Genomic DNA, 22,581 nt, shown 5'->3' on the forward strand with positions numbered 1-22,581 from the left:
CGGGATCATACCTGGCACTTCGGCGCCATGAGGCAACAGGGCAACCCACTGTGCCACCGTGCTGCCCCTACTTGGATTAATTTTATGCGTTACTCCAAAACTTTTCTTTACTTCTAAACTATAAATATGGAGCAGAAGTAGGCCACGCAGCCCCTCGAGCCTGCTCCGCCATTTTATAAGATCATGGCAGATCCGATAGTAATCTCTAAGCTGCATCCCACCTACTCCCAATAACCAAATCTTGCTTATCAATAATCTATTTAGCTCTGCCTTACAAATATTCAAAGACTTGCACTGCCTTCTCATGAAGAGAGTTCCAAAGGCTCACTCTGAGGATTTCTCCGCGCCACTGTTTTAAATGGATGACCCCCCTTTTTGTTAAACACTGTCCCCTAGTTCTGGATTCTCCCACAAGAGGAAACATTCTCTCCACATCCGCCCTGTCAAAATCCATCAGGATCTTGCATTTTGCAATCTTATTCTTCTCAGCTTCAGTAGATACAACCTTGCCTGTCCAACCTTTCCCTCATGAGATAATGTGCCCATTCTAGTCTGGTAAACCTTCTCAAACTGCTTCCAACTCATCCTTCCTTAAATAAGCAATGACCAATATTGATGAGCCCTATTTGGCAATCGAGACTTGTCACACACTCTGCTGCTCTTAACACATCCTTACTCTACCCTTCTTCCTCTTTAGCTTTCCACTGCTACAATTTCACTATTGGAATAAACTTTCATTTGGAAAGGCATAGCTCAATCAAGGAGGATGGATTTGTTAAAGGTAAATCATACCTTACTAGATTCAATTCTTCGATGAGAAGGTTGATAAAGAGAGTGAGTTTAAAAAAATGTTCCAGTTAAGGGGTAATTTAGCGCGGCCAATCCACCCACCTCGTACATCTTTGGGTTGTGCGAGTGAGACCCATGCGGACACGGAGAATGTGCAAACTCCGCAAGGACAGTGCCCGGGCGCTGGGATCAAACCTGGGTCCTCGGTGCCGTGAGGCAGCAGTGCTAACCACTGTGCTGCCCAAGAGAGTGCAATAAATGCATGTAAATAATATACAGACATTTGGAAAGCATTTGATATAATGCCACATTGGCTTATCAAATATATGCAAGTTAGGCATATTTGAAAGTTGAGAGGCAGTATGGATAAAAATTGACTCAGTGGCCAGAAGCAAAGGTAATTGATGGGAGGTGGATTACATTGGTGTCCTCAAAGGACCAGTTTTGAGTCGGTTATTCCTGAAAGCTTTTACAAACAATCCAAATGTGGGTGCAGGGAGACGCACTGTAAATTTGGCAAATGGTATAAAACTTGGCAAAGTAGGAGATGGTGATGAGGATAGTTGTAGGCTTTAGGTTGCTAAAATGGGCATGAGCATGGCAGATGGTGTCCAAGTCAGAGAAGTGCTAAGTAATACAGTTTGGCAGAACTACTATGCAATGTCAGTACAATACTATGTATTATTTGAGTTTATAAATAAACATATATAGAATATAAAAGCAAAGATATCATGCTAGACCTTTAGAAATCACTAGTTAGGCCTCAGCTAGAAAACAGGACAATTCTGGACACCACATGTCAGGAAAGTTATTAAGGGCCTTAGAAAATATACAAGAGGACGTTTACCAAGATGGGATCAAAATCATTGGATAAAGGTTGGGGGAGGCGGGATCATTTTTTTTTATTCACAGAGTTGTCGAAAACTAGAATGCTCCCTGAAAAGATGGTGGAACCTGACTCCAAATAATTTTAAAAGGGAGATGGACAGGTACTTGATGATGAGGAATCACAGGGTTAACAGACAAAAAGTGGGAATGTGGGACTCCACATGACTGCTTGTTCAAAGAGGCAGCACAAGTATGATGTGCTGAATGGCGGCCCCCTTTGCTGTATGTTTCAATGATTCCAACATAGCGAGAGGATCATTCAAGCCTGTTCTGTCATTCAATCGGGTCGGGACGTCACAGTGGTTAGCACTGCTTCCACACAGTGCCAGGGACTGGGGTTCAATTCCAGCCTTAGGTGGCTGTCCGTGTGGAGTTTGCACATTCTCCCAGTGTCTCTGTGGGTTTCCTCCGGGTTTCCTCCCACAATCCAAAGATGTGCTAGATAGGGTGCCATTCAGAGGATCAGTGCAGACCTGATGGGCAGAATGGCCTCCTGCACTATAGGAATTATTTTTTAAAATAAATTTAAGAGTACCCAATTCATTATTTCCAATTAAGGAGCAATTGAGCATAGCCAATCCACCTACCCTGCACATCTTTGGGTTGTGGGGGCGAAACCCACGCAAACACGGGGAGAATGTGCAAACTCCACACAGACCGTAGCCCAGAGCCGGGATCAAACCTGGGACCTCAGCGCCTTGAGGCAGCAGTGCTAACCACTGTCACCGTGCTGCACTCACTGTGGGAATTCTATGCATTATCTATGCCTCAGCTCCACTCACTGTACTCATCTTTATTCTCTGTCCCATGATACCCTTGCCCAACAAGGAAAATCAGTCCCCAGCATTTGCAACCTTTTGGGGGAAGGAGCTCTAGATTTCTATTACCTTGAGGAAAAATGCTGCAGTACGGGTCTTCTAAGTTACTCATAAAATGTAGGCTGTGTTTATTTTTAAACTCCCAAAACAATTTCACTGATAAATAACCAACTGAAAACATTTCAGGACTGGGAGGTGGGGGAAGATTACATAAATAACACAAATACTAAAATAGCAGGTTACCACCTGCTCAAAGGGATATTTTAATCCAATTTTTTGCCATTCAGTTCATGGTTCTGCTTTTATCAGACCAAGAGTATTCCAACGCTTGATTTTGACTTTAAACAGTGAGTTGGGGTAACATGTGGTGGAGGCGACTGGTGATTGATTCTTCCGTTCATTACGATTGGAAGCCAATTCACCCATTTTCCATTCAAAAGCTTGGAACAAGTTCTCGAATCAGCCTGATGTTCTGCTGATGTTTGCACTGAAATTGTTTCCTTGTTTATAGCAGGCTGCCACTATCAATGGGCCATGCATTCTATGGAAGAGTCCACATGACTGCTGCTCAATGAGACTCCACCGATGAGCCTTATATTAAGATGGAATGACACTGGCCGCAATTCTCCGGCCTTTGGGATTCTCTTCTCCCACCGGCAGTGCACCTCCGCCCGCAGGTTTCCCTCTGGAATAGGGTGCCTTCCGTGGGAAATCCCATTGACAAGCAGCGGGACGGGAGAGAATTCCGTCGCCAGCAAACGGCGTGCTGCTGAGAAATATGGGATTATGGGAGCAGGAGATCCAGCCATTGTATATTCTCATTAAAATCAAATTATCGGCTGCATCTTTTCTTCATTCAGCTTGTTCACTGGGCTGTTTAACTAACTACTTTTCTCAATTATTTGGTCATCAAATATTCGCTTGGTTGATCTTCTGATGCTAAAGCATTTATCCTTCAGAAGTTAAAATATTCCGCGAGAAGAACTCTTATCTCTAGGCTTTTAAAAATAAATTTATAGGATTACCCAACTATTTTTTTTACAATTAAGGGGCAATTTAGCCTGGCCAATCCACCTCACCTGCACATCTTTGGGTTATGGGGAGTGAGACCCACGGAACCACGGGGAGAATGTGCAAACTCCACACGGTCAGTAACCCGGGGCCGGGATCGAACCCGGGTCCTCGGCGCCGTGAGGGAGCAGTGCTATCCACTGCGCAGCCGTTCCACCCCTGTCTGTCCCTATGCTCAGTACAAATTGCTTGTTTAGTTTTTAAAAAAATAAATGTAGAGTATCCGATTAATTTTTTCCAATTAAGGGGGAATTTAGCGTGGCCAATCCACCTAGCCTGCACAACTTTTGGGTTGTGGGGGCGAAGCCCACGCAAACCCAGGGAGAATGTGCAAACTCCACACGGACAGTGACCCAGAGCCGGGATCGAACCGGGGACTTCGGCACCGTAAAGCAGCAGGGCTAACCCACTGCGCCACCTTGCTGCCCTCTGCATCTTTAGTTTAATTGATGTGTGGCAAGATGCCCACTTCTCTGGATTACATTTTGTAATGTTTGCAATTTCAACTCAAACCTTTTTAATCTTCATTTCATTGGTTGTTATGCCCTAGTGAGGAGTGGCATCTCTACTTGTTGTCACCCTAAATTGTTATTTCAGTGAGTGATTGGTTTAACCTCTGCTGCCGAGTTGAACATGAAGTGGCAGATTTCCATTGGCTCCACCTTTTTATTGTGATGGGCCAATTGGCACCTATGATCAATGACCTGACCTGTGCCCACAATCACTGATGAATGCTGGCATTTATCGGTCATTTAATTAACATCTTGCTTGAAGCCGGCTTCCTTTAGTCACTTTGATCAATTAAAGTTACTTCTCAGTATCACAGTTTGGATGTTTTCTCACGGTTTTCTCACCGTGAAAATGCACTTTCCATAAGGAGACTCTGATCTGTTACATATGCCCTCACACGTGCCATGTATTAGTTTGCATGACCACAGTTAACAAGTGCACCTCGACTACACTCTGTCAGTTACAAGTAAATTGTAATCAGCACAGAAGATGATGCGACCATCAATTCACTGAGAGACACGTTGAGAAGTAAACTGTGGTTTTAATCAGCTTACAACTGAGCCTGCCTGTGACCGGTACAACAATGAATGCGGCTCTGCAGGTCAGCTGCCTTTATACTTCCTGTAAGGGGTGGAGCCATGGGCGAGCCCGTACATGCCCCGACATATCCCCCTGTGGGTGAAGCCGTACAATGGCCCATAGGTGGAGCCCACAGGGTTAAACATGTAACGTAACACGATACAGCAGTAACGTGATATCACAGTGCACTGGTGAATTAATAGTAGTTCCATTTACCACATTCACCCCCTGTTTAAAAAATGAAGTCCGGCGGGGGTGACGGGTTTACAGATTCAGTCGGCCTGGTGCCCGGATCGTACGTTGTGACTGCCGAAGCACTGGTGTTGCAGCCGTTTCGGGTGGCTTTGGAGCTGGGCCCGGAGCAGGCACAGGCGTGGACTCCTGGAGCTGCTCTTCCGGAGCTTCAGTCCTGTGCTGCGGTGCGGCGGGTGGGAGGGAGCGCGAGAACCATAATCGGGGTAGGGGTACGGGCGCTGAACATGGGAGGTTGGACGGGACCTAGTGTGGGGGATGCAGTAGTGGTCGTGGTGTCGGAGCCTGCGGGTGCCAGGTCCCGGAGGGAGACGGTATCCTGCCGGCCATCGGGGTGTCTGATATACGCATAGTGTGGATTGGAGTGCAGGGGATCGGTATTATGGCTCCGAACATGTTTTCGGAGGAGGACTGGACCCGATGTCATCAGCCAGGACGGAAGCGAGGCCCCTGTGGTAGATCCCCTAGGGAAAACTAACAAGCGGTCATGAGGGGTCTGGTTTGTGACCGTGCAAAGGAGGGACCTAATAGAGTGGAGCGCATCGGGGAGGACCTCCTGCCAGTGAGAAACCGGGAGATTCCTGGACCGGAGGGTCAGTAGGACGGTCTTCCAGACCATCGCGTTCTCCCTCTCCACCTGCCCGTTTCCCCTGGGGTTATGGCTGGTAGTCCTGCTCGAGGCGATGCCCTTACTGAGCAGGTACTGATGCAGTTCATCGCTCATGAACGACGAGCCCCTGTCGCTGTGGACATAGCTGGGGAAACCGAACAGGGTGAAGACACTATGCAGGGCTTTGATGACTGTGGGAGTGGTCATATCGGGGCAGGGGATGGCAAACGTGAAACGGGAGAACTCGTCTATGATGTTCAGGAAGTATGTGTTGCGATTATTGGAGGGGAGGGGCCCTTTGAAATCGATACTAAGGCGTTCAAAGGGCCGGGAAGCCTTTACCAGGTGGGCCTTATCTGGTCGATAGAAGTGCGGTTTACACTCCGCACAGATTTGGCAGTCTCTGGTTACAGCTTTGACCTTCTCGATGGAGTAGGGCAGGTTACGGGCCTTGATGTAGAGGGTGAGCCGGGTGACCCCCGGGTGGCAGAGGTCATCGTGAATAGCATGTAATCGGTCATCTTGCGCGCTGGCGCATGTGCTGCGGGACAGGGCATCTGGAGGCTCGTTGAGCTTCCCAGGACGATATACTATATCGTAGTTATAGGTGGAGAGTTCGATCCTCCATCTCAAGATCTTGTCATTCTTGGTCTTGCCCCGCTGCGTATTGTCAAACATAAAGGCAACCGATCGTTGGTCGGTGATGAGGGTAAACCTCCTACCAGCGAGGTAGTGCCTCCAGTGCCGTACGGCTTCCACGATGGCTTGGGCTTCTTTTTCAACCAAGGTGTCGAATTTCGGAGGTGGTGAGGGTGCGGGAAAAAAACGCTACTGGTCTGCCTGCTTGGTTGAGGGTGGCGGTGAGAGCGACCTCTGAGGCATCGCTCTCCATCTGGAAGGGGCCGGACTCATCCACCGCGCGCATTGCAGCTTTTGCGATGTCCGCCTTGATGCAGTTGAAGGTCTGGCGAGCCTCGTCTGCCAGTGGAAAAATGGTGGCCTTAAATAGCGGGCGGGTTTTGTCCGCATACTGGGGGACCCACTGGGCGTAATAGGAGAAAAATCCAAGGCACCTCTTCAGGGCCTTGGGACAGTGAAGGAGAGGGAATTGGAGGAGGGGGCGCATACGGTCAGGGTCGGGCCCTAGGACTCTGTTTTCCACGACGTAGCCGAGGATGGCTAGCCTGGTTGTGCGGAAAACGCATTTCTCCTTGTTGAATTTTTGGGTGGTTTGGAGAAATCGGTGGAGGTTGGCGTCATGGTCCTGCTGATCATGGCCGCAGATGGTTACATTGTCCAAGTACGGAAACGTGGCCCGCAGCCCGTACTGGTCCACCATTCGGCCCATTGCTCGTTGGAACACCAAAACCCCGTTTGTGACGCCAAAGGAGACCCGGAGGAAATGGAAAAGGCGGCCATCTGCCTCAAACGCCGTGTAGTGGCGGTCCTCCGGGCAGATTGGGAGCTGGTGATATGCCGACTTCAGATCTACCGTAGAGAACACGTGGTAGTGCGCGATCTGATTTACCATGTCTGCAATCCGGGGAAGGGGGTACGCATCGAGTTGCGTAAAGCTGTAATCTGGCTGTAATCAACCACCATCCGGATCTTTCCCCCGGTCTTGACGACCACCACCTGAGCTCTCCAGGGGCTATTGCTGGCTTCTATGACCCCTTCCCGCAAGAGATGCTGGACCTCGGACCTAATGAACGTCCTGTCCTGCATGCTATACCGCCTGCTTCTGGTGGCTACTGGCTTGCAATCGGCGGTGAGGTTCGCAAAGAGGGGAGGGGGGGGGTCAATTTTTAGGGTCGCGAGGCTGCATATGGTGAGCGGGGGCAGGGGCCCCCCGAATTTAAGAGTTAGGCTCCTGAGATTGCACTGAAAATTGAGTCCTAAGAGGAGAGGAGCGCAGAGGTCTGGGAGCACATGTGAAAGTGTACAAACTCAGCAATAGCATGATGGGAAAAATAGCCAACTTATGTAACCATGTATAAGAAAGCTGTGTCAGCTAGTGCCAAGGCCAGACCTTGGCTAACTAGATAAAGCTAAGACTCCACATAACCATATCATACAAAGCCAGACGAGGGAAAAGAATGCCTGACCTTAGTAAAACCTGATAACAAAGTCACGACCTAGGAATGTCCTAATAACACAACCTCCTCATGACCTAGGACCAGATACGTCAAGGCATCATGAGGGCGGAGAGGAAAGCAAAATAGGACCACGTCTTAATCCCTCAAAAGACAAGATACTGCGAATAAGCCAGGTCAGGGTCTTTCCATGACAACATGTTTGATCAGAAGTTATGACTGTATTGATGTCCTTACTACTGATTACATTTTTGAACAATGTCTGTTTTTGTAAACTGATACAGCTTTTGTATAAAACGGTAGCCGTACTGCATGCAGACTTTGGTCAATAAAGACTAAGTTATTTTATCGAAAAAGAGTTGTAAAGTTGTTTTCTCCACAGTCTCGAAACAGGAAAGAATTCCAATTCAACACACATATAGTTTAAAATTAGTGTACTCAGCGCCCTGGATCGCTAGGGTTGCAGTAGTGCACCCTTGGATTTGTACCAAGTGTGACCCAGAGGCAAGGGTGGGGTTACTGGGTTATGGGGATAGGGTGGAGGTGTTGACCTTGGGTGGAGTGCTCTTTCCAAGAGCCGGTGCAGACTCGATGGGCCGAATGGCCTCCTTCTGCACTGTAAATTCTATAAGGGAGATAGTTTGTTGTGTCGTGAATATTGGGAGCGAACAACGTCTTACCATGTCCAGGTGAATGAAGCTCTCTGTGCTCCCGGAGTCGAAAAGGCAAGGTGTCTCGTACCCATTTACCCGGACGGCCATCATGGAGCTCCGGAGGTGCTTCGGTCGCGACTGGTCCAGGGTGACCGCGCTGAGCTGGGGGTAGCCGGCGGCGTGATCGGAGGTGCTGGGGCCCACGAAAGAATGAGCAGAATGGTGCTTAAATTGAGCATAAGATTGACACGAAACAGCGCTCAAATAACAAATTGCCTGTTGATTACAGTGCAACTAAACCTTTTGGTACAACAAAAGAAAACTGCAATTAAAAACAGAAGCACTTTGAAGTAGACAATGGCTAAAGAGAGAAACTTTGCAGGCAATGCTTCACCCTGCATGTTCCCGACCTTCCTCTGGTGGGATCCTCTCGTCCCATCAAAGGCGACTCCCCATTGACAGGATCCCCAGCGGTGAGAAGAGCGAGCCACGCAAATAGCCAGAGACATCGATGGGAGCAGAACATCCCGCCAGTGACCAATGTCGGGTCTTCTGGGAAATGCTTTGGGGGGGGGTCCTTGCCCATAGCTTGAAGGTGTCTTGTGAGATTGGTGACTGGTAAATCGATTCAGCAAATCAAAATCTGATGGTGGGCATGAGAGGAGAACATGAATCGAGAGAGCATAGTTAGCACTGTGGCTTCACAGTGCCAGGGACCCAGGTTTGATTCCCCACTGGGTCACTGTCTGTGCGGAGTCTGCACGTTCTCCCCATGTCTGCATGGGTTTCCTCCGGATGCTCCGGTTTCCTCCCACAGTCCAAAGACGGGCAGGTGAGGTGGATTGGTCGGGAGTGCAGGAGGCGAAAGAGGCCGGTATCCTGGCCATTGCGTCCCTGGTAGCCCGGCGGAGGATCTTGTTATTGTGGAAAGACACAAAGCCCCCCAGTGTGGAAGCCTGGATAAATGACATGGCAGGGTTCATCAAGCTGGAGAGGATAAAGTTTGCTTTGAGAGGGTCTGCGCAGGGGTTCTTCAGGCGGTGGCAACCGTTCTTAGACTATCTCGCGGAGCGTTAGATGGAGGTCGGTCAGCAGCAGCAGCAACCCAGGGAGAGGGGGGGGTCTTTTTCGGGGGGGTATATGGGTGGGTGGGGAAGGGGGTTTTCCTAGGGGCACTTGAAAAAGGAAAAACATAAACATATGGGAGAGTCAATATGTGCGGGGGGAACCCATTGTACAAGTTCTGTATTATGTTGGATTGATATGTTTATGTCTTGTTCTGTTACTTTTCTTTTCTTTTTTTTTGTTACGGGGGGGGGGGGTTTGAATGGTTGAAAATTTTTGTTGAAAAATTCTGAATAAACATATTTTTTTTAAAAAAGGTTAGGTGGATTGGCCATGCTAAATTGTCCCAAAAGGTTAGGAGGGGTTATTGAGTTACGGGGATAGGGTGGAAGTGAGGGCTTAAGTGGTTTGGTGCAGACTCGATGGGCCGAATGGGCTCCTTCTGCACTGTATATTCTATGTTCTAACGTTGAAATAAAAATTGATAATGCTGGGTAAACAGCAGGCCCTTCTACAGAACTGAAGAGTGATAGAAATGTAATAACTACAGAGGTGGGTGGGGCAGAATGGAAGGCCAGAGCTAAGGAGAGATTGACAAAGATGTCATGGTCATGAGACAAGTGGGGTGTTAATGGTGCCATCGAGGACGGGGGGGGGGGGGGGGGGGGGAGTGTTAATAGCGGCATAAAGGCGAGAGATATCAGAATGTGTTAATAGGAGAACAGAGGTCAATGCTCAGTGGGAGCACTGTGGGGGAGGGGTGGGGTTGTACTGGGACAAGCGAAGGGAACCAAGTAAACAAAAAAAAGGTATTTTGAAAAGTTGGAAGAGATATCTGTGAATGCCAGACACGCATCATCATCATGAGGGAAAAGGCATGCAAAGTAATGGAGTAAAGACATCAGTCAGAAGAAGGACATGAAATAAACATTCCAGAATGGAGGTGCAGGAAACAGACAAAGTAGAAATAAAGAGAAAATAACTTGGTAGAATTCTGAATTATAAGAGAAAATGCTGGAAACACACAGCAGACACAAAGGGAACAAAACAACCCACACTCCGCAGTGTCCCTATACCTCCATTCCTCCTTCCTGAAGCTGACAGGACTGCCAAATACATCCCGAACACTACTATTTTTAATAGTACAGCACGAGTGGTTAGAATCTGCAATGCACTGCCTGAGAGTTTCAACAATAAGTCTTACAACACCAGGTTAAAGTCCAACAGGTTTGTTTCAAATCACTAGCTTCCAGAACACTGCTCCTTCCAAACCTGTTGGACTTTAACCTGGTGTTGTCAGACTTCTTACTGTGCCCACCCCAGTCCAACGCCGACATCTCCACATCATGAGAGTTCCAAGCCTGCCTTTCAAAAGGGTAATTATCTGAAGGGAAAATAATTGCAGGGCTCTGGGAAAAGGCAGGGCGAGTGGCACCAGACGAGTTCGTTCCCTCTGCTGCTGCTCATTCAAGTGTTTTCAAAAGCTTGCTCTGCAGCAGCTGCCTGTGACAGTGACGTGCTTGTGGATAGGCACTGCCCTCTCCCATCTGATTGGTGGCGTACTCGTCATCTACATAAGTGTCATGCAGTCTGGCTGAAAAAGTGGGAAAGAGGCAAGTTCTGTAAATATGAATCTCCTGTTCCAATGAGAAAGGCCAGGACCAATAAGCCAAGAGTGAAAGTCTCCGTGTTTACATCGGAAAGTCTTTGAATGCTGTCAGTCTGCTGTAAAAGAGGGAAGGCATATTGCACTTGGGCAACTCAAGAGCATTGGGCATCGCTTCTCGGCCTTTTGGCTCAGATCAAGTGTAGTTTCTGTTCTTTTCAGTTTAATATCTGAAATGTCCCTTATCTGGGGACCATATATTAAATTGATTTTTAGAGCAGGGAGATGGACTCGGGGCTTGCTCTGTCCACTCCACGCATCGACCTGATATTGCAGTATCTCCAGGAATGGTGCACACCACCCCTTTATGGGGAATTTCTAAGTCAAAAAACAGATTGCACATACAAAATGGCACTTTATCTCCTTGTTCTTTCATCCTCTTCACTCATTCACTCACAAAACAAAATTACTGCCCATTCTCCACATCCCACACACCAAATGCACCACACTGCATTACCACTCTTTCTCAGCTTTGACAAAGAGTCAGCGGACTCAAAACCTTACCTCTTTTCTCTCCCTGCAGATGCTGCCAGACTTGCTCAGATTTTACAGCATTTTCTCTTTCCTTTCTGCCTTACCACTTTGCTTCGCACAACACCTTACCTACACCCCCTGCTGCCTCGCCAAAGTGCTCTTGTATCTAAGCCAGTTCACAAACTTCAACCTGCTCCTCGGCAGCGGAGGCACTCAAGACAAGGCCTCCCTGTACATGGACGACGTCGCCGTCTTCTCCTCAGATCCCGTGTCGGTACGCAGGCTCGTGAACGCCTGCAACCAGTTTGAACTGGCCTCGGGAGCCAAGGTAATCCGCGGCAAGAGCGAGGCCATGTTCTTTGGTAACTGGGCCGACCCGTCCTTTGTCCCCTTTACCGTCAGGTCAGATTACCTGAAGGTGCTTGGCACATGGTTCGGAGTGGCTGGGGAGTGCACCAAAACCTGGGCGGAGCGCATCGCCAAGATACGACAGAAACTGGCCATGTGGGAGCAACAGTCCATCTCCATTGCGGGCAAAACCCTGGTCATCAGGCGTCAGGTACTCTCGGTATTGCTGTACGTGGCGCAGACCTGGCCCATTACCCGACCCTACGCTGCAGCAGTCACCCGAGCCATCTTTAAGTTCGTCTGGAGATCCAAGATGGACCATGTCCGAAGGGACACCATGTACAAATCTCTGAATAAGGGAGGGTGAAAAGTACCCAACGTCTCCCTCATCCTGATGGCCACCTTTGTGTGCAGCTGCATCAAGCTGTGCGTGGACCCCGGTACGCAAACACCAAGTGTCACTACGTACTGAGGTTCTACCTGTCCCCGATGTTACGAAGGATGGGCCCGGCCTCATTGCCGCGGAACGCTCCAAGTAGTTGGACCGTGCCGTATCACCTGTCCCTCGTGGAAATTCTTTTTCAGAAAAACACCTTTGACCACAAGGCAATGAAGCAGTGGTCAGCATTGAATGTCCTCGAGGCCCTTGGGGGCAAAGGAGACCGTGGAGGATGTTGGATGGTTCCCTGAGCAGACTGTCAGAGTCATCTGGCAGAACGCTTCATCACCAGAACTGTCAAAACAAGGACCAAGACCTCCTAGCTTGGCTGGTGGTGAGAAGGGCCCTCCCCGTCAGATTCTTCTTGTACACCCGAAGTCTCAGCACCGTCGCACGCTGCCCTCGGAGTGGCTGTGGGGGAAATGAGACGGTCAAGATACGACAGAAACTGGCCATGTGGGAGCTCCCTTCTGTTTGACTTGTTTGACTGTCAAACAAGTAGCAAGACCTGCTAGCTTGGCTGGTGGTGAGAAGGGAGCTCCCACATGGCCAGTTTCTGTCGTATCTTGGCCACTCCGAGGGCAGCGTGCGACGGCGCTGAGACTTCGGGTGTACAAGAAGTATCTGAACTGAAAAGAACAGAATTTTTTTTTTTTTTTTCATAAAAATATACTTTATTCATAAAATTTATCATAAGCATTACAGAAACATTTCAAATTGTCTTGACTGTACATTTCCGGCAGAGTTACACATTGCCTTGACTTTCTTCCATTCAATTTTGGTATATACATATCAGTCTTTACATTACAATTCCTTCTTAAATATTTACATTGTCATGTTTGTTTTATACATTGGAGTGTTGGTGGTCCAGACCGAGGGGGGTTTACACTGTTACCCACCCCTCGGTGTACATTTGCTGGAAAGACCTTACACAGTGGTCTTTCCCCATTGCGCCTTGGCGGCAGCTGCCCCAAGCTTGAGTGCGTCCCTCAGCACATAGTCCTGGACCTTGGAATGTGCCAGTCTGCAACACTCGGTCGAGGACATCTCTTGGCACTGGAAGATTAGCAAGTTTCGGGCAGACCAAAGAACGTCTTTCACCGAGTTGATGACCTTCCAGCAGCAGTTGATATTTGTCTTGGTGTGTGTCCCTGGAAACAGTCCGTAGAGCACAGAATCCTGTGTCACATATCTGTTCGGGATAAACCTTGACAAATACCACTGCATCTCTCTCCAGACCTTCTTTGCAAAGGCACATTCCACAAGGAGGTGTGTGACCGTCTCATTTCCCCCACAGCCACTCCGAGGGCAGCGTGCATTGACGCAGAGCCTTCAGGTGTGCATGAAGAATCTGACAGGGAGGGCCCTTCTCACCACCAGCCAAGCTAGGTCTTGGTGCTTGTTTGAAAGTTCTGGTGATGAGGCGTCCTGCCAGATGACTCTGGCAGTCTGCTCCGGGAACCATCCAACGTCCTCCACGGTCTCCTTTTCCCCGAGGGCCTCGAGGACATTACGTGCTGACCACTGCTTCATTGCCTTGTGGTCAAAGGTGTTTTTCTTCAAAAACTTTTCCACGAGGGACAGGTGATACGGCACGGTCCAACTACTTGGAGCGTTCCGCGGCAATGAGGCCAGGCCCATCCTTCGTAACACCGGGGACAGGTAGAACCTCAGTATGTAGTGACACTTGGTGTTTGCATACTGGGGGTCCACGCACAGCTTGATGCAGCTGGACACAAAGGTGGCCAACAGGATGAGGGAGGCGTTGGGTACGTTCCGCCCTCCCTTCTCCAGAGGTTTGTACATGGTGTCCCTTCGGACACGGTCCATCTTGGATCTCCAGATGAATTTGAAGATGGCCCTGGTGACTGCTGCGGCGTAGGGTCGGGTTATGGGCCAGACCTTCGCCACGTGCAGTAGCACCGAGAGTACCTCACACCTGATGACCAGTATTTTGCCCGCAATGGAGAGGGAGCGTTGCTCCCACCAGCCCAGTTTCTGCCTCGCCTTTGCTAAGCGCTCCTCCCAGGTTTTGGTGCACACCCCAGCAGCTCCGAACCAATGTATAAAACAAACATGACAATGTAAATATTTAAGAAGGAATTGTAATGTAAAGACTGATATGTATATAATATCGTACAAAGTCTTACAACACCAGGCTAAAGTCCAACAGGTTTGTTTCGATGTCACTAGCTTTCGGAGCGCTGCTCCTTCCTCAGGTGAATGAAGAGGTCTGTTCCAGAAACACATATATAGATAAATTCAAAGATGCCAAACAATGCTTGGAATGCGACCATTAGCAGGTGATTAAATCTTTACAGATCCAGAGATGGGGTAACCCCAGGTTAAAGAGGTGTGAATTGTACCAAGCCAGGACAGTTGGTAGGATTTCGCAGGCCAGATGGTGGGGGATGAATGTAATGCGACATGAATCCCAGGTCCCGGTTGAGGCCGCACTCATGTGTGCGGAACTTGGCTATAAGTTTCTGCTCGGCGATTCTGCGTTGTCGCGGGTCCTGAAGGCCGCCTTGGAGAACGCTTACCCGGAGATCAGAGGCTGAATGCCCTTGACTGCTGAAGTGTTCCCCGACTGGAAGGGAACATTCCTGCCTGGTGATTGTTGCGCGATGTCCGTTCATTCGTTGTCGCAGCGTCTGCATGGTCTCGCCAATGTACCATGCTTCGGGACATCCTTTCCTGCAGCGTATGAGGTAGACAACGTTGGCCGAGTCGCACGAGTATGTACCGCGTACCTGGTGGGTGGTGTTCTCACGTGTAATAGTGATATCCATGTCGATGATCTGGCACGTCTTGCAGAGATTGCCATGACAGGGTTGTGTGGTGTCGAGGTCACTGTTCTGAAGACTGGGTAGTTTGCTGCAAACAATGGTTCGTTTGAGGTTGCGCGGTTGTTTGAAGGCAAGTAGTGGGGGTGTGGGGATGACCTTGGCAAGATGTTCATCGTCATCAATGACGTGTTGAAGGCTGTGAAGAAGATGACGTAGTTTCTCCGCTCCGGGGAAGTACTGGACGACGAAGGGTATTCTGTCGGATGTGTCCCATGTTTGTCTTCTGAGGAGGTCGGTCCGGTTTTTCGCTGTGGCGCGTTGGAACTGTCGATCGATGAGTCGAGTGCCATATCCCGTTCGTACGAGGGCATCTTTCAACGTCTGTAGATGTCTGTTACGCTCCTCCTCGTCTGAGCAGATCCTGTGTATACGGAGCGCTTGTCCATAGGGAATGGCTTCTTTAATGTGTTTAGGGTGGAAGCTGGAGAAGTGGAGCATCATGAGGTTATCCGTGGGTTTGCGGTAAAGCGAAGTGCTGAGGTGACCGTCCTTGATGGAGACGAGTGTGTCCAAGAATGCAACTGATTTTGGAGAGTAGTCCATGGTGAGTCTGATGGTTGGATGGAACTTATTAATGTCATCGTGTAGTCGTTTCAGTGATTCTTCGCCGTGGGTCCAAAGGAAAAAAATGTCATCGATGTATCTGGTGTATAACATCGGTTGAAGGTCCTGTGCGGTGAGTAGGTCCTGTTCAAACTTGTGCATGAAGATGTTGGCGTATTGGGGTGCGAATTTGGTCCCCATGGCTGTTCCGTGCGTCTGGATGAAGAACTTGTTGTCGAAGGTGAAGACGTTGTGATCCAGAATGAAGCGGATGAGTTGCAGAATTGCGTCTGGAGATTGGCAGTTGTCGGTGTTGAGTACTGAGGCTGTTGCAGCAATGCCGTCGTCATGGGGGATGCTGGTGTAGAGTGCCGAGACGTCCATTGTGACGAGGAATGTACCTGGTTCAACTGGTCCATGGGTGCTGAGTTTCTGTAGGAAGTCTGTCATGTCACGACAGAAGCTGGGTGTACCTTGTACGATGGGTTTCAAGATGCCCTCGATGTAGCCAGAGAGGTTCTCACACAGGGTCCCATTGCCTGAAACGATAGGGCGGCCTGGTGTGCTGGCCTTATGTATTCTGCAACTCATCCGCTTCATTCTGGATCACAACGTCTTCACCTTCGACAACAAGTTCTTCATCCAGACGCACGGAACAGCCATGGGGACCAAATTCGCACCCCAATACGCCAACATCTTCATGCACAAGTTTGAACAGGACCTACTCACCGCACAGGACCTTCAACCGATGTTATACACCAGATACATCGATGACATTTTTTTCCTTTGGACCCACGGCGAAGAATCACTGAAACGACTACACGATGACATTAATAAGTTCCATCCAACCATCAGACTCACCATGGACTACTCTCCAAAATCAGTTGCATTCTTGGACACACTCGTCTCCATCAAGGACGGTCACCTCAGCACTTCGCTTTACCGCAAACCCACGGATAACCTCATGATGCTCCACTTCTCCAGCTTCCACCCTAAACACATTAAAGAAGCCATTCCCTATGGACAAGCGCTCCGTATACACAGGATCTGCTCAGACGAGGAGGAGCGTAACAGACATCTACAGACGTTGAAAGATGCCCTCGTACGAACGGGATATGGCACTCAACTCATCGATCGACAGTTCCAACGCGCCACAGCGAAAAACCGGACCGACCTCCTCAGAAGACAAACATGGGACACATCCGACAGAATACCCTTCGTCGTCCAGTACTTCCCCGGAGCGGAGAAACTACGTCATCTTCTTCACAGCCTTCAACACGTCATTGATGACGATGAACATCTTGCCAAGGTCATCCCCACACCCCCACTACTTGCCTTCAAACAACCGCGCAACCTCAAACGAACCATTGTTTGCAGCAAACTACCCAGTCTTCAGAACAGTGACCTCGACACCACACAACCCTGTCATGGCAATCTCTGCAAGACGTGCCAGATCATCGACATGGATATCACTATTACACGTGAGAACACCACCCACCAGGTACGCGGTACATACTCGTGCGACTCGGCCAACGTTGTCTACCTCATACGCTGCAGGAAAGGATGTCCCGAAGCATGGTACATTGGCGAGACCATGCAGACGCTGCGACACGAATGAACGGACATCGCGCAACAATCACCAGGCAGGAATGTTCCCTTCCAGTCGGGGAACACTTCAGCAGTCAAGGGCATTCAGCCTCTGATCTCCGGGTAAGCGTTCTCCAAGGCGGCCTTCAGGACCCGCGACAACGCAGAATCGCCGAGCAGAAACTTATAGCCAAGTTCCGCACACATGAGTGCGGCCTCAACCGGGACCTGGGATTCATGTCGCATTACATTCATCCCCCACCATCTGGCCTGCGAAATCCTACCAACTGTCCTGGCTTGGTACAATTCACACCTCTTTAACCTGGGGTTACCCCATCTCTGGATCTGTAAAGATTTAATCACCTGCTAATGGTCGCATTCCAAGCATTGTTTGGCATCTTTGAATTTATCTATATATGTGTTTCTGGAACAGACCTCTTCATTCACCTGAGGAAGGAGCAGCGCTCCGAAAGCTAGTGACATCGAAACAAACCTGTTGGACTTTAGCCTGGTGTTGTAAGACTTTGTACGATATTATATACATATCAGTCTTTACATTACAATTCCTTCTTAAATATTTACATTGTCATGTTTGTTTTATACATTGGTTCGGAGCTGCTGGGGCGTGCACCAAAACCTGGGAGGAGCGCTTAGCAAAGGCGAGGCAGAAACTGGGCTGGTGGGAGCAATGCTCCCTCTCCATTGCGGGCAAAATACTGGTCATCAGGTGTGAGGTACTCTCGGTGCTACTGCACGTGGCGAAGGTCTGGCCCATAACCCGACCCTACGCCGCAGCAGTCACCAGGGCCATCTTCAAATTCATCTGGAGATCCAAGATGGACCGTGTCCGAAGGGACACCATGTACAAACCTCTGGAGAAGGGAGGGTGGAACGTACCCAACGCCTCCCTCATCCTGTTGGCCACCTTTGTGTCCAGCTGCATCAAGCTGTGCGTGGACCCCCAGTATGCAAACACCAAGTGTCACTACATACTGAGGTTCTACCTGTCCCCGGTGTTACGAAGGATGGGCCTGGCCTCATTGCCGCGGAACGCTCCAAGTAGTTGGACCGTGCCGTATCACCTGTCCCTCGTGGAAAAGTTTTTGAAGAAAAACACCTTTGACCACAAGGCAATGAAGCAGTGGTCAGCACGTAATGTCCTCGAGGCCCTCGGGGAAAAGGAGACCGTGGAGGTCGTTGGATGGTTCCCTGAGCAGACTGCCAGAGTCATCTGGCAGGACGCCTCATCACCAGAACTTTCAAACAAGCACCAAGACCTAGCTTGGCTGGTGGTGAGAAGGGCCCTCCCTGTCAGATTCTTCATGCACACCCGAAGGCTCTGCGTCAATGCACGCTGCCCTCGGAGTGGCTGTGGGGGAAATGAGACGGTCACACACCTCCTTGTGGAATGTGCCTTTGCAAAGAACGTCTGGAGAGAGATGCAGTGGTATTTGTCAAGGTTTATCCCGAACAGATCTGTGACACAGGATTCTGTGCTCTACGGACTGTTTCCAGGGACACACACCAAGACAAATATCAACTGCTGCTGGAAGGTCATCAACTCGGTGAAAGACGTTCTTTGGTCTGCCCGAAACTTGCTAATCTTCCAGTGCCAAGAGATGTCCTCGACCGAGTGTTGCAGACTGGCACATTCCAAGGTCCAGGACTACGTGCTGAGGGACGCACTCAAGCTTGGGGCAGCTGCCGCCAAGGCGCAATGGGGAAAGACCACTGTGTAAGGTCTTTCCAGCAAATGTACACCGAGGGGTGGGTAACAGTGTAAACCCCCCTCGGTCTGGACCACCAACACTCCAATGTATAAAACAAACATGACAATGTAAATATTTAAGAAGGAATTGTAATGTAAAGACTGATATGTATATAATACCAAAATTGAATGGAAGAAAGTCAAGGCAATGTGTAACTCTGCCGGAAATGTACAGTCAAGACAATTTGAAATGTTTCTGTAATGCTTATGATAAATTTTATGAATAAAGTATATTTTTATGAAAAAAAAAAAAAAATTCTGTTCTTTTCAGTTCAGTTCAGATACTTCTTGTACACCCGATGGCTCAGCGCCGTCGCACGCTGCCCTCGGAGTGGCCAAGATACGACAGAAACTGGCCATGTGGGAGCTCCCTTCTCACCACCAGCCAAGCTAGCAGGTCTTGCTACTTGTTTGACAGTCAAACAAGTCAAACAGAAGGGAGCTCCCACATGGCCAGTTTCTGTCGTATCTTGACCGTCTCATTTCCCCCACAGCCACTCCGAGGGCAGCGTGCGACGGTGCTGAGACTTCGGGTGTACAAGAAGAATCTGACGGGGAGGGCCCTTCTCACCACCAGCCAAGCTAGGAGGTCTTGGTCCTTGTTTTGACAGTTCTGGTGATGAAGCGTTCTGCCAGATGACTCTGACAGTCTGCTCAGGGAACCATCCAACATCCTCCACGGTCTCCTTTGCCCCCAAGGGCCTCGAGGACATTCAATGCTGACCACTGCTTCAGTGCCTTGTGGTCAAAGGTGTTTTTCTGAAAAAGAATTTCCACGAGGGACAGGTGATACGGCACGGTCCAACTACTTGGAGCGTTCCACGGCAATGAGGCCGGGCCCATCCTTCGTAACATCGGGGACAGGTAGAACCTCAGTACGTAGTGACACTTGGTGTTTGCGTACCGGGGTCCACGCACAGCTTGATGCAGCTGCACACAAAGGTGGCCATCAGGATGAGGGAGACGTTGGGTACTTTTCACCCTCCCTTATTCAGAGATTTGTACATGGTGTCCCTTCGGACATGGTCCATCTCCAGACGAACTTAAAGATGGCTCGGGTGACTGCTGCAGCGTAGGGTCGGGTAATGGGCCAGGTCTGCGCCACGTACAGCAATACCGAGAGTACCTGACGCCTGATGACCAGGGTTTTGCCCGTAATGGAGAGGGACTGTTGCTCCCACATGGCCAGTTTCTGTCGTATCTTGGCGATGCGCTCCGCCCAGGTTTTGGTGCACTCCCCAGCCACTCCGAACCATGTCCCCAGCACCTTCAGGTAATCTGACCTGACGGTAAAGGGGACAAAGGACGGGTCGGCCCAGTTACCAAAGAACATGGCCTCGCTCTTGCCGCGGATTACCTTGGCTCCCGAGGCCAGTTCAAACTGGTTGCAGGCGTTCACGAGCCTGCGTACCGACACGGGATCTGAGGAGAAGACGGCGACGTCGTCCATGTACAGGGAGGCCTTGTCTTGAGTGCCTCCGCTGCCGAGGAGCAGGTTGAAGTTTGTGAACTGGCTTAGATACAAGAGCACTTTGGCTAGGCAGCAGGGGGTGTAGGTAAGGTGTTGTGCGAAGCAAAGTGGTAAGGCAGAAAGGAAAGAGAAAATGCTGTAAAATCTGAGCAAGTCTGGCAGCATCTGTAGGGAGAGAAAAGAGGTAAGGTTTTGAGTCCGCTGACTCTTTTATCAAAGCTGAGAAAGAGTGGTAATGCAGTGTGGTGCATTTGGTGTGTGGGATGTGGAGAATGGGCAGTAATTTTGTGAGTGAATGAGTGAAGAGGATGAAAGAACAAGGAGATAAAGTGCCATTTTGTATGTGCAATCTGTTTTTTGACTTAGAAATTCCCCATAAAGGGGTGGTGTGCACCATTCCTGGAGATACTGCAATATCAGGTCGATGCATAGAGTGGACAGAGCAAGCCCCGAGTCCATCTCCCTGCTCTAAAAATCAATTTAATATATGGTCCCCAGATAAGGGACATTTCAGATATTAAACTGAAAAGAACAGAAACTACACTTGATCTGAGCCAAAAGGCCGAGAAGCGATGCACAATGCTCTTGAGTTGCCCAAGTGCCATATGCCTTCCCTCTTTTACAGCAGACTGACAGCATTCAAAGACTTTCCGATGTAAACACTGAGACTTTCACTCTTGGCTTATTGCTCCTGGCCTTTCTCATTGGAACAGGAGATTCATATTTACAGAACTTGCCTCTTTCCCACTTTTTCAGCCAGACTGCATGACACTTATGTAGATGACGAGTACGCCACCAATCAGATGGGAGAGGGCAGTGCCTATCCACAAGCACGTCACTGTCACAGGCAGCTGCTGCAGAGCAAGCTTTTGAAAACACTTGAACGAGCAGCAGCAGAGGGAACGAACTTGTCTGGTGCCACTCGCCCTGCCTTTTCCCAGAGCCCTGCAAATATTTTCCCTTCAGATAATTACCCTTTTGAAAGGCAGGCTTGGAACTCTCATGATGTGGAGATGTCGGCGTTGGACTGGGGTGGGCACAGTAAGAAGTCTGACAACACCAGGTTAAAGTCCAACAGGTTTGGAAGGAGCAGTGTTCTGGAAGCTAGTGATTTGAAACAAACCTGTTGGACTTTAACCTGGTGTTGTAAGACTTATTGTTGAAACTCTCAGGCAGTGCATTGCAGATTCTAACCACTCGTGCTGTACTATTAAAAATAGGAGTGTTCGGGATGTATTTGGCAGTCCTGTCAGCTTCAGGAAGGAGGAATGGAGGTATAGGGACACTGCGGAGTGTGGGTTGTTTTGTTCCCTTTGTGTCTGCTGTGTGTTTCCAGCATTTTCTCTTATAATTCAGAATTCTACCAAGTTATTTTCTCTTTATTTCTACTTTGTCTGTTTCCTGCACCTCCATTCTGGAATGTTTATTTCATGTCCTTCTTCTGACTGATGTCTTTACTCCATTACTTTGCATGCCTTTTCCCTCATGATGATGATGCGTGTCTGGCATTCACAGATATCTCTTCCAACTTTTCAAAATACCTTTTTTTTGTTTACTTGGTTCCCTTCGCTTGTCCCAGTACAACCCCACCCCTCCCCCACAGTGCTCCCACTGAGCATTGACCTCTGTTCTCCTATTAACACATTCTGATATCTCTCGCCTTTATGCCGCTATTAACACTTCCCCCCCCCCCCCCCCCACCCGTCTTCGATGGCACCATTAGCACCCCACTTGTCTCATGACCATGACATCTTTGTCAATCTCTCCTTAGCTCTGGCCTTCCATTCTGCCCCACCCACCTCTGTAGTTATTACATTTCTATCCCTCTTCAGTTCTGTAGAAGGGCCTGCTGTTTACCCAGCATTATCAATTTTTATTTCAACGTTAGAACATAGAATATACAGTGCAGAAGGAGCCCATTCGGCCCATCGAGTCTGCACCAAACCACTTAAGCCCTCACTTCCACCCTATCCCCGTAACTCAATAACCCCTCCTAACCTTTTGGGACAATTTAGCATGGCCAATCCACCTAACCTTTTTTTAAAAAAAATGTTTATTCAGAATTTTTCAACAAAAATTTTCAACCATTCGAACCCCCCCCCCCCTGT

General features: G+C 49.2%; 1 protein-coding gene and 2 non-coding genes across 3 annotated transcripts in view; 1 reads left to right on the forward strand and 2 right to left on the reverse strand.

Moving 5' to 3' along the window:
* etfbkmt (electron transfer flavoprotein subunit beta lysine methyltransferase) overlaps positions 1-22,581 on the reverse strand; it is an 89,354-nt gene that overhangs the window by 1,424 nt on the left and 65,349 nt on the right. The gene's annotated exons all lie outside the window — the stretch shown is intronic.
* Positions 11,105-11,295, forward strand: LOC140396696 (U2 spliceosomal RNA). The gene has a single exon (XR_011936599.1). It is a non-coding gene; the product is annotated as a U2 spliceosomal RNA (small nuclear RNA).
* On the reverse strand, positions 20,857-21,047 carry LOC140396671 (U2 spliceosomal RNA). Its single transcript, XR_011936584.1, has one exon. It is a non-coding gene; the product is annotated as a U2 spliceosomal RNA (small nuclear RNA).

The sequence above is a fragment of the Scyliorhinus torazame genome, chromosome 19, assembly GCF_047496885.1.
Source record: "Scyliorhinus torazame isolate Kashiwa2021f chromosome 19, sScyTor2.1, whole genome shotgun sequence".
Taxonomy (NCBI): domain Eukaryota; kingdom Metazoa; phylum Chordata; class Chondrichthyes; order Carcharhiniformes; family Scyliorhinidae; genus Scyliorhinus; species Scyliorhinus torazame.